The 15,237-nt window shown below is 46.5% G+C and overlaps 2 non-coding genes and 4 pseudogenes across 2 annotated transcripts; all 6 read left to right on the top strand.

Annotated features, from left to right (window-relative positions):
• Nucleotides 1–1,407: 1,407 nt before the first annotated feature.
• On the top strand, nucleotides 1,408–1,527 carry LOC147103683 (5S ribosomal RNA; annotated as a pseudogene).
• Nucleotides 1,528–3,956: 2,429 nt separating this feature from the next.
• On the top strand, nucleotides 3,957–4,075 carry LOC147103682 (5S ribosomal RNA; annotated as a pseudogene).
• Nucleotides 4,076–6,514: 2,439 nt separating this feature from the next.
• On the top strand, nucleotides 6,515–6,633 carry LOC147103681 (5S ribosomal RNA). The gene has a single exon (XR_015072866.1). It is a non-coding gene; the product is annotated as a 5S ribosomal RNA (ribosomal RNA).
• Nucleotides 6,634–9,048: 2,415 nt separating this feature from the next.
• LOC147103680 (5S ribosomal RNA) lies at nucleotides 9,049–9,167 on the top strand. Its single transcript, XR_015072842.1, has one exon. It is a non-coding gene; the product is annotated as a 5S ribosomal RNA (ribosomal RNA).
• A 2,435-nt stretch (nucleotides 9,168–11,602) lies between these two features.
• LOC147103679 (5S ribosomal RNA) lies at nucleotides 11,603–11,722 on the top strand (annotated as a pseudogene).
• Nucleotides 11,723–14,155: 2,433 nt separating this feature from the next.
• On the top strand, nucleotides 14,156–14,275 carry LOC147103678 (5S ribosomal RNA; annotated as a pseudogene).
• The last annotated feature ends 962 nt before the right edge of the window (nucleotides 14,276–15,237 follow it).

The following is a 15,237-nucleotide window of genomic DNA, read 5'->3' as shown; positions in this document are numbered from 1 at the left end:
CCCAGGCAACATCCTCGGAAATCTCCTCTGCACCTTCTCTAGTGCAATCGCATCCTTCTTGTAATGTGGTGACCAGAACTGCACGCGGCACTCTAGCTGCGGCCTAACTAGTGTTTTATACAGTTGAAGCATAACCTCCCCGCTCTTATATTCTACGCCTCGGCTAATAAAGGCAAGTATCCCGTATGCCTGCTTAACCACTTTATCTACCTGTCCTGCTACCTTCAGGGATCTGTGGACATGCACTCCAAGGTCCCGCTGATCCTCTGCATTTCTCAGTGTCCTACCATTTATTGTGTATTCCAACTGAATTCCATTTGCCACTGTTCTGCCCACTAGACGAGTCCATTGATATCTTCCTGCAGTCTACAGCATTCTGTTTCATTATTAACCACACGGCCAATTTTTGTATCATCTGCAAACTTCTTAATCATACTTCCTACATTCAAATCCAAATCATTGATATATACCAGAAAAAGCAAAGGGCCCAGTACTGAGTCGGTGCAGGCTCGATGGGCCGAAATGGCCTCTATCTGCACTGTGGGGTTTCTGTGATTCTGTGAGCCCTGCGGAACCCCACTGGAAACAGCCTTCCGGTCACAAAAACACCCTTCGACCATTACCCTTTGTTTCCTGCCTCTGAGCCAATTTTGGATCCAACTTGCCACTTTGCCTTGGATCCCATGGGCTTTTACTTTCGTGACCAATCTGGCATGCGGGACCTTATCAAAAGCCTTGCTAAAATCCATATAGACTACATCAAAGGCACTACCCTCATCGACCCTCCTTGTTACCTCCTCGAAAAATTGAATTGCGTTAGTCAGACACGACCTTCCGTTAAGAAATCCATGCTGACTGTCCCTGATTAATCCGTGTCTTTCTAAATGAAGATTTCTCCTGTCCCTCAGAACTTTTTCCAATAATTTTCCCACCACCGAGGTTAGGCTGACTGGCCTGTAATTATGCGGTCTATCCCTCTCTCCCTTTTGAAAGAACGGTAGCACGTTAGCAGTCCTCCAGTGGTCGGGCACCACACCTGTAGCCAGAGAGGATTGTAAAATGATGGTGAGAGCCTGTGCTATTTGGTGTCTTACTTCTCTTAAGAGTGTGGGATAGATTTGATGCGGGCCTGGGTATTTGTCCAGTTTGAAAGATGCTACAGCCCTTAAGACTTGGTGTTTGAGCATGTTTATTTGATGTAATATTTGAATAGAAGGCAATGAAGGGTTGGGCTTGTAGTTTGTTTGTGTGGGAGGCAGAGCAGCAAGAAGAGGTGGAGGGGGGGTGGGGGGTTGCGGGAGGAGTAAAATTTGTAAATGTAAATTGAGTGTTGAATACTTGTATGAATGCGTAGAAGAGAAAAAAATGGGCGACAGCTTTAAGTAAAGAGAAAGCCAGCTAGCATATGCCTACGGCCATACTAGTCTGAATGTGCCCGATCTCGTCTGATCTCGAGAAGCTAAGCAGAGTCAGGCCTGGTTAGTACTTGGATGGGAGACTGCCTGGGAATACCGGGTGCAGTAGGCTTTTGCTGCCGCCACAGGCTGCTCAACGTTTTGCACACACACGCGCACACACTGCTCTTAATCAATCAACATCCTTTTTGCTGCTCTCTCTCTCTCTCTCTCTGTCTCTCTCTCTCGCTTTCCTTTGACCATTTCTTCGCTGCACATTCTCCTGCTGCTACACAAATGCAAGGGGCTCCAGACACAGGGCCGAAATAAGCAGAAGAAGAAAATAAGATAGCCAAAATACACACACTGGCGGAGGGCCACCAGGACACAGCAGCAGAGAGGAGAGACAAGGTGCATAGAAAACTCGGAGGGACAAACAGCAACAGAACAAAGAAGAATGTAGAAAGAGCAGCAGTTAAATTCAGGAAAAAAGCAAAGCCAACTAGCATGCTGTTGAAATGCATGTGTGTTAATGCGAGGAGTGTTACAAATAAGATTGACGATTTGCAGGCGCAAGTTGCCACATGGGGTTATGCAATAGTAGCCATAACGGAGACCTGGCTTCAAAATGGGCGGAATTGGAAACTAAACAATCCTGGCTACAATGTAATAACATTTGTAGAAGTCGTGTGGGCAGATGTCACATGATCAGGCAGAATCATAGAAATTTACAGCACAGAAGGAGGCCATTCGGCCCATCTTGTCCGTGCCAGCCGACAAAGAGCAATCCACCCAAATCCCACTTTACAGCACTTGGTCCGTAGCCTTGTAGGTTACGGCAGTTCAAGTGCATATCCAAGTACTTTTTAAACGTGATGAGGGTTTCTGCCTCTACCACCCTTTCAGGCAGTGCATTCCAGACCCCCACCATTCACTGGGTGAAAAAATGTCTCCTCAAATTCCCTGTAAACCTCCTACCAATTACTTGAAATCTATTATTGACCCTTCTGCTAAGGGAAATAGGTCCTTCCTATCCACTCTATCTCGGCCCCTCATAATTTTACACACCTCAATTAGGTCTCGCCTCAGCCTCCTGTGTTCCAAAGAAAACAACCCCAGCCTATCCAATCTTTCCTCATAACTAAAATTCCCCAGCCCAGGCAACATCCTCGGAAATCTCCTCTGCACCTTCTCTAGTGCAATCGCATCCTTCTTGTAATGTGGTGACCAGAACTGCACGCGGCACTCTAGCTGCGGCCTAACTAGTGTTTTATACAGTTGAAGCATAACCTCCCCGCTCTTATATTCTACGCCTCGGCTAATAAAGGCAAGTATCCCGTATGCCTGCTTAACCACTTTATCTACCTGTCCTGCTACCTTCAGGGATCTGTGGACATGCACTCCAAGGTCCCGCTGATCCTCTGCATTTCTCAGTGTCCTACCATTTATTGTGTATTCCAACTGAATTCCATTTGCCACTGTTCTGCCCACTAGACGAGTCCATTGATATCTTCCTGCAGTCTACAGCATTCTGTTTCATTATTAACCACACGGCCAATTTTTGTATCATCTGCAAACTTCTTAATCATACTTCCTACATTCAAATCCAAATCATTGATATATACCAGAAAAAGCAAAGGGCCCAGTACTGAGTCGGTGCAGGCTCGATGGGCCGAAATGGCCTCTATCTGCACTGTGGGGTTTCTGTGATTCTGTGAGCCCTGCGGAACCCCACTGGAAACAGCCTTCCGGTCACAAAAACACCCTTCGACCATTACCCTTTGTTTCCTGCCTCTGAGCCAATTTTGGATCCAACTTGCCACTTTGCCTTGGATCCCATGGGCTTTTACTTTCGTGACCAATCTGGCATGCGGGACCTTATCAAAAGCCTTGCTAAAATCCATATAGACTACATCAAAGGCACTACCCTCATCGACCCTCCTTGTTACCTCCTCGAAAAATTGAATTGCGTTAGTCAGACACGACCTTCCGTTAAGAAATCCATGCTGACTGTCCCTGATTAATCCGTGTCTTTCTAAATGAAGATTTCTCCTGTCCCTCAGAACTTTTTCCAATAATTTTCCCACCACCGAGGTTAGGCTGACTGGCCTGTAATTATGCGGTCTATCCCTCTCTCCCTTTTGAAAGAGCGGTAGCACGTTAGCAGTCCTCCAGTGGTCGGGCACCACACCTGTAGCCAGAGAGGATTGTAAAATGATGGTGAGAGCCTGTGCTATTTGGTGTCTTACTTCTCTTAAGAGTGTGGGATAGATTTGATGCGGGCCTGGGTATTTGTCCAGTTTGAAAGATGCTACAGCCCTTAAGACTTGGTGTTTGAGCATGTTTATTTGATGTAATATTTGAATAGAAGGCAATGAAGGGTTGGGCTTGTAGTTTGTTTGTGTGGGAGGCAGAGCAGCAAGAAGAGGTGGAGGGGGGGTGGGGGGTTGCGGGAGGAGTAAAATTTGTAAATGTAAATTGAGTGTTGAATACTTGTATGAATGCGTAGAAGAGAAAAAAATGGGCGACAGCTTTAAGTAAAGAGAAAGCCAGCCAGCATATGCCTACGGCCGTGCTAGTCTGAATGCGCCCGATCTCGTCTGATCTCGGAAGCTAAGCAGAGTCAGGCCTGGTTAGTACTTGGATGGGAGACCGCCTGGGAATACCAGGTGCAGTAGGCTTTTGCTGCCGCCACAGGCTGCTCAACGTTTTGCACACACACGCGCACACACTGCTCTTAATCAATCAACATCCTTTTTGCTGCTCTCTCTCTCTCTCTCTCTCTCTCTCTCTGTCTCTCTCTCTCGCTTTCCTTTGACCATTTCTTCGCTGCACATTCTCCTGCTGCTACACAAATGCAAGGGGCTCCAGACACAGGGCCGAAATAAGCAGAAGAAGAAAATAAGATAGCCAAAATACACACACTGGCGGAGGGCCACCAGGACACAGCAGCAGAGAGGAGAGACAAGGTGCATAGAAAACTCGGAGGGACAAACAGCAACAGAACAAAGAAGAATGTAGAAAGAGCAGCAGTTAAATTCAGGAAAAAAGCAAAGCCAACTAGCATGCTGTTGAAATGCATGTGTGTTAATGCGAGGAGTGTTACAAATAAGATTGACGAGTTGCAGGCGCAAGTTGCCACATGGGGTTATGCAATAGTAGCCATAACGGAGACCTGGCTTCAAAATGGGCGGAATTGGAAACTAAACAATCCTGGCTACAATGTAATAACATTTGTAGAAGTCGTGTGGGCAGATGTCACATGATCAGGCAGAATCATAGAAATTTACAGCACAGAAGGAGGCCATTCGGCCCATCTTGTCCGTGCCAGCCGACAAAGAGCAATCCACCCAAATCCCACTTTACAGCACTTGGTCCGTAGCCTTGTAGGTTACGGCAGTTCAAGTGCATATCCAAGTACTTTTTAAACGTGATGAGGGTTTCTGCCTCTACCACCCTTTCAGGCAGTGCATTCCAGACCCCCACCATTCACTGGGTGAAAAAATGTCTCCTCAAATTCCCTGTAAACCTCCTACCAATTACTTGAAATCTATTATTGACCCTTCTGCTAAGGGAAATAGGTCCTTCCTATCCACTCTATCTCGGCCCCTCATAATTTTACACACCTCAATTAGGTCTCGCCTCAGCCTCCTGTGTTCCAAAGAAAACAACCCCAGCCTATCCAATCTTTCCTCATAACTAAAATTCCCCAGCCCAGGCAACATCCTCGGAAATCTCCTCTGCACCTTCTCTAGTGCAATCGCATCCTTCTTGTAATGTGGTGACCAGAACTGCACGCGGCACTCTAGCTGCGGCCTAACTAGTGTTTTATACAGTTGAAGCATAACCTCCCCGCTCTTATATTCTACGCCTCGGCTAATAAAGGCAAGTATCCCGTATGCCTGCTTAACCACTTTATCTACCTGTCCTGCTACCTTCAGGGATCTGTGGACATGCACTCCAAGGTCCCGCTGATCCTCTGCATTTCTCAGTGTCCTACCATTTATTGTGTATTCCAACTGAATTCCATTTGCCACTGTTCTGCCCACTAGACGAGTCCATTGATATCTTCCTGCAGTCTACAGCATTCTGTTTCATTATTAACCACACGGCCAATTTTTGTATCATCTGCAAACTTCTTAATCATACTTCCTACATTCAAATCCAAATCATTGATATATACCAGAAAAAGCAAAGGGCCCAGTACTGAGTCGGTGCAGGCTCGATGGGCCGAAATGGCCTCTATCTGCACTGTGGGGTTTCTGTGATTCTGTGAGCCCTGCGGAACCCCACTGGAAACAGCCTTCCGGTCACAAAAACACCCTTCGACCATTACCCTTTGTTTCCTGCCTCTGAGCCAATTTTGGATCCAACTTGCCACTTTGCCTTGGATCCCATGGGCTTTTACTTTCGTGACCAATCTGGCATGCGGGACCTTATCAAAAGCCTTGCTAAAATCCATATAGACTACATCAAAGGCACTACCCTCATCGACCCTCCTTGTTACCTCCTCGAAAAATTGAATTGCGTTAGTCAGACACGACCTTCCGTTAAGAAATCCATGCTGACTGTCCCTGATTAATCCGTGTCTTTCTAAATGAAGATTTCTCCTGTCCCTCAGAACTTTTTCCAATAATTTTCCCACCACCGAGGTTAGGCTGACTGTCCTGTAATTATGCGGTCTATCCCTCTCTCCCTTTTGAAAGAACGGTAGCACGTTAGCAGTCCTCCAGTGGTCGGGCACCACACCTGTAGCCAGAGAGGATTGTAAAATGATGGTGAGAGCCTGTGCTATTTGGTGTCTTACTTCTCTTAAGAGTGTGGGATAGATTTGATGCGGGCCTGGGTATTTGTCCAGTTTGAAAGATGCTACAGCCCTTAAGACTTGGTGTTTGAGCATGTTTATTTGATGTAATATTTGAATAGAAGGCAATGAAGGGTTGGGCTTGTAGTTTGTTTGTGTGGGAGGCAGAGCAGCAAGAAGAGGTGGAGGGGGGGTGGGGGGTTGCGGGAGGAGTAAAATTTGTAAATGTAAATTGAGTGTTGAATACTTGTATGAATGCGTAGAAGAGAAAAAAATGGGCGACAGCTTTAAGTAAAGAGAAAGCCAGCTAGCATATGCCTACGGCCATACTAGTCTGAATGCGCCCGATCTCGTCTGATCTCGGAAGCTAAGCAGAGTCAGGCCTGGTTAGTATTTGGATGGGAGACTGCCTGGGAATACCAGGTGCAGTAGGCTTTTGCTGCCGCCACAGGCTGCTCAACGTTTTGCACACACACGCGCACACACTGCTCTTAATCAATCAACATCCTTTTTCCTGCTCTCTCTCTCTCTCTCTCGCTTTCCTTTGACCATTTCTTCGCTGCACATTCTCCTGCTGCTACACAAATGCAAGGGGCTCCAGACACAGGGCCGAAATAAGCAGAAGAAGAAAATAAGATAGCCAAAATACACACACTGGCGGAGGGCCACCAGGACACAGCAGCAGAGAGGAGAGACAAGGTGCATAGAAAACTCGGAGGGACAAACAGCAACAGAACAAAGAAGAATGTAGAAAGAGCAGCAGTTAAATTCAGGAAAAAAGCAAAGCCAACTAGCATGCTGTTGAAATGCATGTGTGTTAATGCGAGGAGTGTTACAAATAAGATTGACGAGTTGCAGGCGCAAGTTGCCACATGGGGTTATGCAATAGTAGCCATAACGGAGACCTGGCTTCAAAATGGGCGGAATTGGAAACTAAACAATCCTGGCTACAATGTAATAACATTTGTAGAAGTCGTGTGGGCAGATGTCACATGATCAGGCAGAATCATAGAAATTTACAGCACAGAAGGAGGCCATTCGGCCCATCTTGTCCGTGCCAGCCGACAAAGAGCAATCCACCCAAATCCCACTTTACAGCACTTGGTCCGTAGCCTTGTAGGTTACGGCAGTTCAAGTGCATATCCAAGTACTTTTTAAACGTGATGAGGGTTTCTGCCTCTACCACCCTTTCAGGCAGTGCATTCCAGACCCCCACCATTCACTGGGTGAAAAAATGTCTCCTCAAATTCCCTGTAAACCTCCTACCAATTACTTGAAATCTATTATTGACCCTTCTGCTAAGGGAAATAGGTCCTTCCTATCCACTCTATCTCGGCCCCTCATAATTTTACACACCTCAATTAGGTCTCGCCTCAGCCTCCTGTGTTCCAAAGAAAACAACCCCAGCCTATCCAATCTTTCCTCATAACTAAAATTCCCCAGCCCAGGCAACATCCTCGGAAATCTCCTCTGCACCTTCTCTAGTGCAATCGCATCCTTCTTGTAATGTGGTGACCAGAACTGCACGCGGCACTCTAGCTGCGGCCTAACTAGTGTTTTATACAGTTGAAGCATAACCTCCCCGCTCTTATATTCTACGCCTCGGCTAATAAAGGCAAGTATCCCGTATGCCTGCTTAACCACTTTATCTACCTGTCCTGCTACCTTCAGGGATCTGTGGACATGCACTCCAAGGTCCCGCTGATCCTCTGCATTTCTCAGTGTCCTACCATTTATTGTGTATTCCAACTGAATTCCATTTGCCACTGTTCTGCCCACTAGACGAGTCCATTGATATCTTCCTGCAGTCTACAGCATTCTGTTTCATTATTAACCACACGGCCAATTTTTGTATCATCTGCAAACTTCTTAATCATACTTCCTACATTCAAATCCAAATCATTGATATATACCAGAAAAAGCAAAGGGCCCAGTACTGAGTCGGTGCAGGCTCGATGGGCCGAAATGGCCTCTATCTGCACTGTGGGGTTTCTGCGATTCTGTGAGCCCTGCGGAACCCCACTGGAAACAGCCTTCCGGTCACAAAAACACCCTTCGACCATTACCCTTTGTTTCCTGCCTCTGAGCCAATTTTGGATCCAACTTGCCACTTTGCCTTGGATCCCATGGGCTTTTACTTTCGTGACCAATCTGGCATGCGGGACCTTATCAAAAGCCTTGCTAAAATCCATATAGACTACATCAAAGGCACTACCCTCATCGACCCTCCTTGTTACCTCCTCGAAAAATTGAATTGCGTTAGTCAGACACGACCTTCCGTTAAGAAATCCATGCTGACTGTCCCTGATTAATCCGTGTCTTTCTAAATGAAGATTTCTCCTGTCCCTCAGAACTTTTTCCAATAATTTTCCCACCACCGAGGTTAGGCTGACTGGCCTGTAATTATGCGGTCTATCCCTCTCTCCCTTTTGAAAGAACGGTAGCACGTTAGCAGTCCTCCAGTGGTCGGGCACCACACCTGTAGCCAGAGAGGATTGTAAAATGATGGTGAGAGCCTGTGCTATTTGGTGTCTTACTTCTCTTAAGAGTGTGGGATAGATTTGATGTGGGCCTGGGTATTTGTCCAGTTTGAAAGATGCTACAGCCCTTAAGACTTGGTGTTTGAGCATGTTTATTTGATGTAATATTTGAATAGAAGGCAATGAAGGGTTGGGCTTGTAGTTTGTTTGTGTGGGAGGCAGAGCAGCAAGAAGAGGTGGAGGGGGGGTGGGGGGTTGCGGGAGGAGTAAAATTTGTAAATGTAAATTGAGTGTTGAATACTTGTATGAATGCGTAGAAGAGAAAAAAATGGGCGACAGCTTTAAGTAAAGAGAAAGCCAGCTAGCATATGCCTACGGCCATACTAGTCTGAATACGCCCGATCTCGTCTGATCTCGGAAGCTAAGCAGAGTCAGGCCTGGTTAGTACTTGGATGGGAGACTGCCTGGGAATACCGGGTGCAGTAGGCTTTTGCTGCCGCCACAGGCTGCTCAACGTTTTGCACACACACGCGCACACACTGCTCTTAATCAATCAACATCCTTTTTGCTGCTCTCTCTCTCTCTCTCTCTCTCTCTCTCTCTCTCTCTCGCTTTCCTTTGACCATTTCTTCGCTGCACATTCTCCTGCTGCTACACAAATGCAAGGGGCTCCAGACACAGGGCCGAAATAAGCAGAAGAAGAAAATAAGATAGCCAAAATACACACACTGGCGGAGGGCCACCAGGACACAGCAGCAGAGAGGAGAGACAAGGTGCATAGAAAACTCGGAGGGACAAACAGCAACAGAACAAAGAAGAATGTCGAAAGAGCAGCAGTTAAATTCAGGAAAAAAGCAAAGCCAACTAGCATGCTGTTGAAATGCATGTGTGTTAATGCGAGGAGTGTTACAAATAAGATTGACGAGTTGCAGGCGCAAGTTGCCACATGGGGTTATGCAATAGTAGCCATAACGGAGACCTGGCTTCAAAATGGGCGGAATTGGAAACTAAACAATCCTGGCTACAATGTAATAACATTTGTAGAAGTCGTGTGGGCAGATGTCACATGATCAGGCAGAATCATAGAAATTTACAGCACAGAAGGAGGCCATTCGGCCCATCTTGTCCGTGCCAGCCGACAAAGAGCAATCCACCCAAATCCCACTTTACAGCACTTGGTCCGTAGCCTTGTAGGTTACGGCAGTTCAAGTGCATATCCAAGTACTTTTTAAACGTGATGAGGGTTTCTGCCTCTACCACCCTTTCAGGCAGTGCATTCCAGACCCCCACCATTCACTGGGTGAAAAAATGTCTCCTCAAATTCCCTGTAAACCTCCTACCAATTACTTGAAATCTATTATTGACCCTTCTGCTAAGGGAAATAGGTCCTTCCTATCCACTCTATCTCGGCCCCTCATAATTTTACACACCTCAATTAGGTCTCGCCTCAGCCTCCTGTGTTCCAAAGAAAACAACCCCAGCCTATCCAATCTTTCCTCATAACTTAAATTCCCCAGCCCAGGCAACATCCTCGGAAATCTCCTCTGCACCTTCTCTAGTGCAATCGCATCCTTCTTGTAATGTGGTGACCAGAACTGCATGCAGCACTCTAGCTGCGGCCTAACTAGTGTTTTATACAGTTGAAGCATAACCTCCCCGCTCTTATATTCTACGCCTCGGCTAATAAAGGCAAGTATCCCGTATGCCTGCTTAACCACTTTATCTACCTGTCCTGCTACCTTCAGGGATCTGTGGACATGCACTCCAAGGTCCCGCTGATCCTCTGCATTTCTCAGTGTCCTACCATTTATTGTGTATTCCAACTGAATTCCATTTGCCACTGTTCTGCCCACTAGACGAGTCCATTGATATCTTCCTGCAGTCTACAGCATTCTGTTTCATTATTAACCACACGGCCAATTTTTGTATCATCTGCAAACTTCTTAATCATACTTCCTACATTCAAATCCAAATCATTGATATATACCAGAAAAAGCAAAGGGCCCAGTACTGAGTCGGTGCAGGCTCGATGGGCCGAAATGGCCTCTATCTGCACTGTGGGGTTTCTGCGATTCTGTGAGCCCTGCGGAACCCCACTGGAAACAGCCTTCCGGTCACAAAAACACCCTTCGACCATTACCCTTTGTTTCCTGCCTCTGAGCCAATTTTGGATCCAACTTGCCACTTTGCCTTGGATCCCATGGGCTTTTACTTTCGTGACCAATCTGGCATGCGGGACCTTATCAAAAGCCTTGCTAAAATCCATATAGACTACATCAAAGGCACTACCCTCATCGACCCTCCTTGTTACCTCCTCGAAAAATTGAATTGCGTTAGTCAGACACGACCTTCCGTTAAGAAATCCATGCTGACTGTCCCTGATTAATCCGTGTCTTTCTAAATGAAGATTTCTCCTGTCCCTCAGAACTTTTTCCAATAATTTTCCCACCACCGAGGTTAGGCTGACTGGCCTGTAATTATGCGGTCTATCCCTCTCTCCCTTTTGAAAGAACGGTAGCACGTTAGCAGTCCTCCAGTGGTCGGGCACCACACCTGTAGCCAGAGAGGATTGTAAAATGATGGTGAGAGCCTGTGCTATTTGGTGTCTTACTTCTCTTAAGAGTGTGGGATAGATTTGATGCGGGCCTGGGTATTTGTCCAGTTTGAAAGATGCTACAGCCCTTAAGACTTGGTGTTTGAGCATGTTTATTTGATGTAATATTTGAATAGAAGGCAATGAAGGGTTGGGCTTGTAGTTTGTTTGTGTGGGAGGCAGAGCAGCAAGAAGAGGTGGAGGGGGGGTGGGGGGTTGCGGGAGGAGTAAAATTTGTAAATGTAAATTGAGTGTTGAATACTTGTATGAATGCGTAGAAGAGAAAAAAATGGGCGACAGCTTTAAGTAAAGAGAAAGCCAGCTAGCATATGCCTACGGCCATACTAGTCTGAATACGCCCGATCTCGTCTGATCTCTGGAAGCTAAGCAGAGTCAGGCCTGGTTAGTACTTGGATGGGAGACTGCCTGGGAATACCGGGTGCAGTAGGCTTTTGCTGCCGCCACAGGCTGCTCAACGTTTTGCACACACACGCGCACACACTGCTCTTAATCAATCAACATCCTTTTTGCTGCTCTCTCTCTCTCTCTCTCTCTCTCTCTCTCTCTCTCGCTTTCCTTTGACCATTTCTTCGCTGCACATTCTCCTGCTGCTACACAAATGCAAGGGGCTCCAGACACAGGGCCGAAATAAGCAGAAGAAGAAAATAAGATAGCCAAAATACACACACTGGCGGAGGGCCACCAGGACACAGCAGCAGAGAGGAGAGACAAGGTGCATAGAAAACTCGGAGGGACAAACAGCAACAGAACAAAGAAGAATGTCGAAAGAGCAGCAGTTAAATTCAGGAAAAAAGCAAAGCCAACTAGCATGCTGTTGAAATGCATGTGTGTTAATGCGAGGAGTGTTACAAATAAGATTGACGAGTTGCAGGCGCAAGTTGCCACATGGGGTTATGCAATAGTAGCCATAACGGAGACCTGGCTTCAAAATGGGCGGAATTGGAAACTAAACAATCCTGGCTACAATGTAATAACATTTGTAGAAGTCGTGTGGGCAGATGTCACATGATCAGGCAGAATCATAGAAATTTACAGCACAGAAGGAGGCCATTCGGCCCATCTTGTCCGTGCCAGCCGACAAAGAGCAATCCACCCAAATCCCACTTTACAGCACTTGGTCCGTAGCCTTGTAGGTTACGGCAGTTCAAGTGCATATCCAAGTACTTTTTAAACGTGATGAGGGTTTCTGCCTCTACCACCCTTTCAGGCAGTGCATTCCAGACCCCCACCATTCACTGGGTGAAAAAATGTCTCCTCAAATTCCCTGTAAACCTCCTACCAATTACTTGAAATCTATTATTGACCCTTCTGCTAAGGGAAATAGGTCCTTCCTATCCACTCTATCTCGGCCCCTCATAATTTTACACACCTCAATTAGGTCTCGCCTCAGCCTCCTATGTTCCAAAGAAAACAACCCCAGCCTATCCAATCTTTCCTCATAACTAAAATTCCCCAGCCCAGGCAACATCCTCGGAAATCTCCTCTGCACCTTCTCTAGTGCAATCGCATCCTTCTTGTAATGTGGTGACCAGAACTGCACGCGGCACTCTAGCTGCGGCCTAACTAGTGTTTTATACAGTTGAAGCATAACCTCCCCGCTCTTATATTCTACGCCTCGGCTAATAAAGGCAAGTATCCCGTATGCCTGCTTAACCACTTTATCTACCTGTCCTGCTACCTTCAGGGATCTGTGGACATGCACTCCAAGGTCCCGCTGATCCTCTGCATTTCTCAGTGTCCTACCATTTATTGTGTATTCCAACTGAATTCCATTTGCCACTGTTCTGCCCACTAGACGAGTCCATTGATATCTTCCTGCAGTCTACAGCATTCTGTTTCATTATTAACCACACGGCCAATTTTTGTATCATCTGCAAACTTCTTAATCATACTTCCTACATTCAAATCCAAATCATTGATATATACCAGAAAAAGCAAAGGGCCCAGTACTGAGTCGGTGCAGGCTCGATGGGCCGAAATGGCCTCTATCTGCACTGTGGGGTTTCTGCGATTCTGTGAGCCCTGCGGAACCCCACTGGAAACAGCCTTCCGGTCACAAAAACACCCTTCGACCATTACCCTTTGTTTCCTGCCTCTGAGCCAATTTTGGATCCAACTTGCCACTTTGCCTTGGATCCCATGGGCTTTTACTTTCGTGACCAATCTGGCATGCGGGACCTTATCAAAAGCCTTGCTAAAATCCATATAGACTACATCAAAGGCACTACCCTCATCGACCCTCCTTGTTACCTCCTCGAAAAATTGAATTGCGTTAGTCAGACACGACCTTCCGTTAAGAAATCCATGCTGACTGTCCCTGATTAATCCGTGTCTTTCTAAATGAAGATTTCTCCTGTCCCTCAGAACTTTTTCCAATAATTTTCCCACCACCGAGGTTAGGCTGACTGGCCTGTAATTATGCGGTCTATCCCTCTCTCCCTTTTGAAAGAACGGTAGCACGTTAGCAGTCCTCCAGTGGTCGGGCACCACACCTGTAGCCAGAGAGGATTGTAAAATGATGGTGAGAGCCTGTGCTATTTGGTGTCTTACTTCTCTTAAGAGTGTGGGATAGATTTGATGCGGGCCTGGGTATTTGTCCAGTTTGAAACATGCTACAGCCCTTAAGACTTGGTGTTTGAGCATGTTTATTTGATGTAATATTTGAATAGAAGGCAATGAAGGGTTGGGCTTGTAGTTTGTTTGTGTGGGAGGCAGAGCAGCAAGAAGAGGTGGAGGGGGGGTGGGGGGTTGCGGGAGGAGTAAAATTTGTAAATGTAAATTGAGTGTTGAATACTTGTATGAATGCGTAGAAGAGAAAAAAATGGGCGACAGCTTTAAGTAAAGAGAAAGCCAGCTAGCATATGCCTACGGCCATACTAGTCTGAATACGCCCGATCTCGTCTGATCTCTGGAAGCTAAGCAGAGTCAGGCCTGGTTAGTACTTGGATGGGAGACTGCCTGGGAATACCGGGTGCAGTAGGCTTTTGCTGCCGCCACAGGCTGCTCAACGTTTTGCACACACACGCGCACACACTGCTCTTAATCAATCAACATCCTTTTTGCTGCTCTCTCTCTCTCTCTCTCTCTCTCTCTCGCTTTCCTTTGACCATTTCTTCGCTGCACATTCTCCTGCTGCTACACAAATGCAAGGGGCTCCAGACACAGGGCCGAAATAAGCAGAAGAAGAAAATAAGATAGCCAAAATACACACACTGGCGGAGGGCCACCAGGACACAGCAGCAGAGAGGAGAGACAAGGTGCATAGAAAACTCGGAGGGACAAACAGCAACAGAACAAAGAAGAATGTAGAAAGAGCAGCAGTTAAATTCAGGAAAAAAGCAAAGCCAACTAGCATGCTGTTGAAATGCATGTGTGTTAATGCGAGGAGTGTTACAAATAAGATTGACGAGTTGCAGGCGCAAGTTGCCACATGGGGTTATGCAATAGTAGCCATAACGGAGACCTGGCTTCAAAATGGGCGGAATTGGAAACTAAACAATCCTGGCTACAATGTAATAACATTTGTAGAAGTCGTGTGGGCAGATGTCACATGATCAGGCAGAGTCATAGAAATTTACAGCACAGAAGGAGGCCATTCGGCCCATCTTGTCCGTGCCAGCCGACAAAGAGCAATCCACCCAAATCCCACTTTACAGCACTTGGTCCGTAGCCTTGTAGGTTACGGCAGTTCAAGTGCATATCCAAGTACTTTTTAAACGTGATGAGGGTTTCTGCCTCTACCACCCTTTCAGGCAGTGCATTCCAGACCCCCACCATTCACTGGGTGAAAAAATGTCTCCTCAAATTCCCTGTAAACCTCCTACCAATTACTTGAAATCTATTATTGACCCTTCTGCTAAGGGAAATAGGTCCTTCCTATCCACTCTATCTCGGCCCCTCATAATTTTACACACCTCAATTAGGTCTCGCCTCAGCCTCCTGTGT

Source organism: Somniosus microcephalus, chromosome 19 (genome assembly GCF_052327205.1).
Source record: "Somniosus microcephalus isolate GS21.2 chromosome 19, FLI_Smic_1.0, whole genome shotgun sequence".
NCBI lineage: Eukaryota > Metazoa > Chordata > Chondrichthyes > Squaliformes > Somniosidae > Somniosus > Somniosus microcephalus.
The sequence above is the reverse complement of the archived record's forward strand: the minus strand, read 5'-3'. Positions and strand labels throughout refer to the sequence as shown.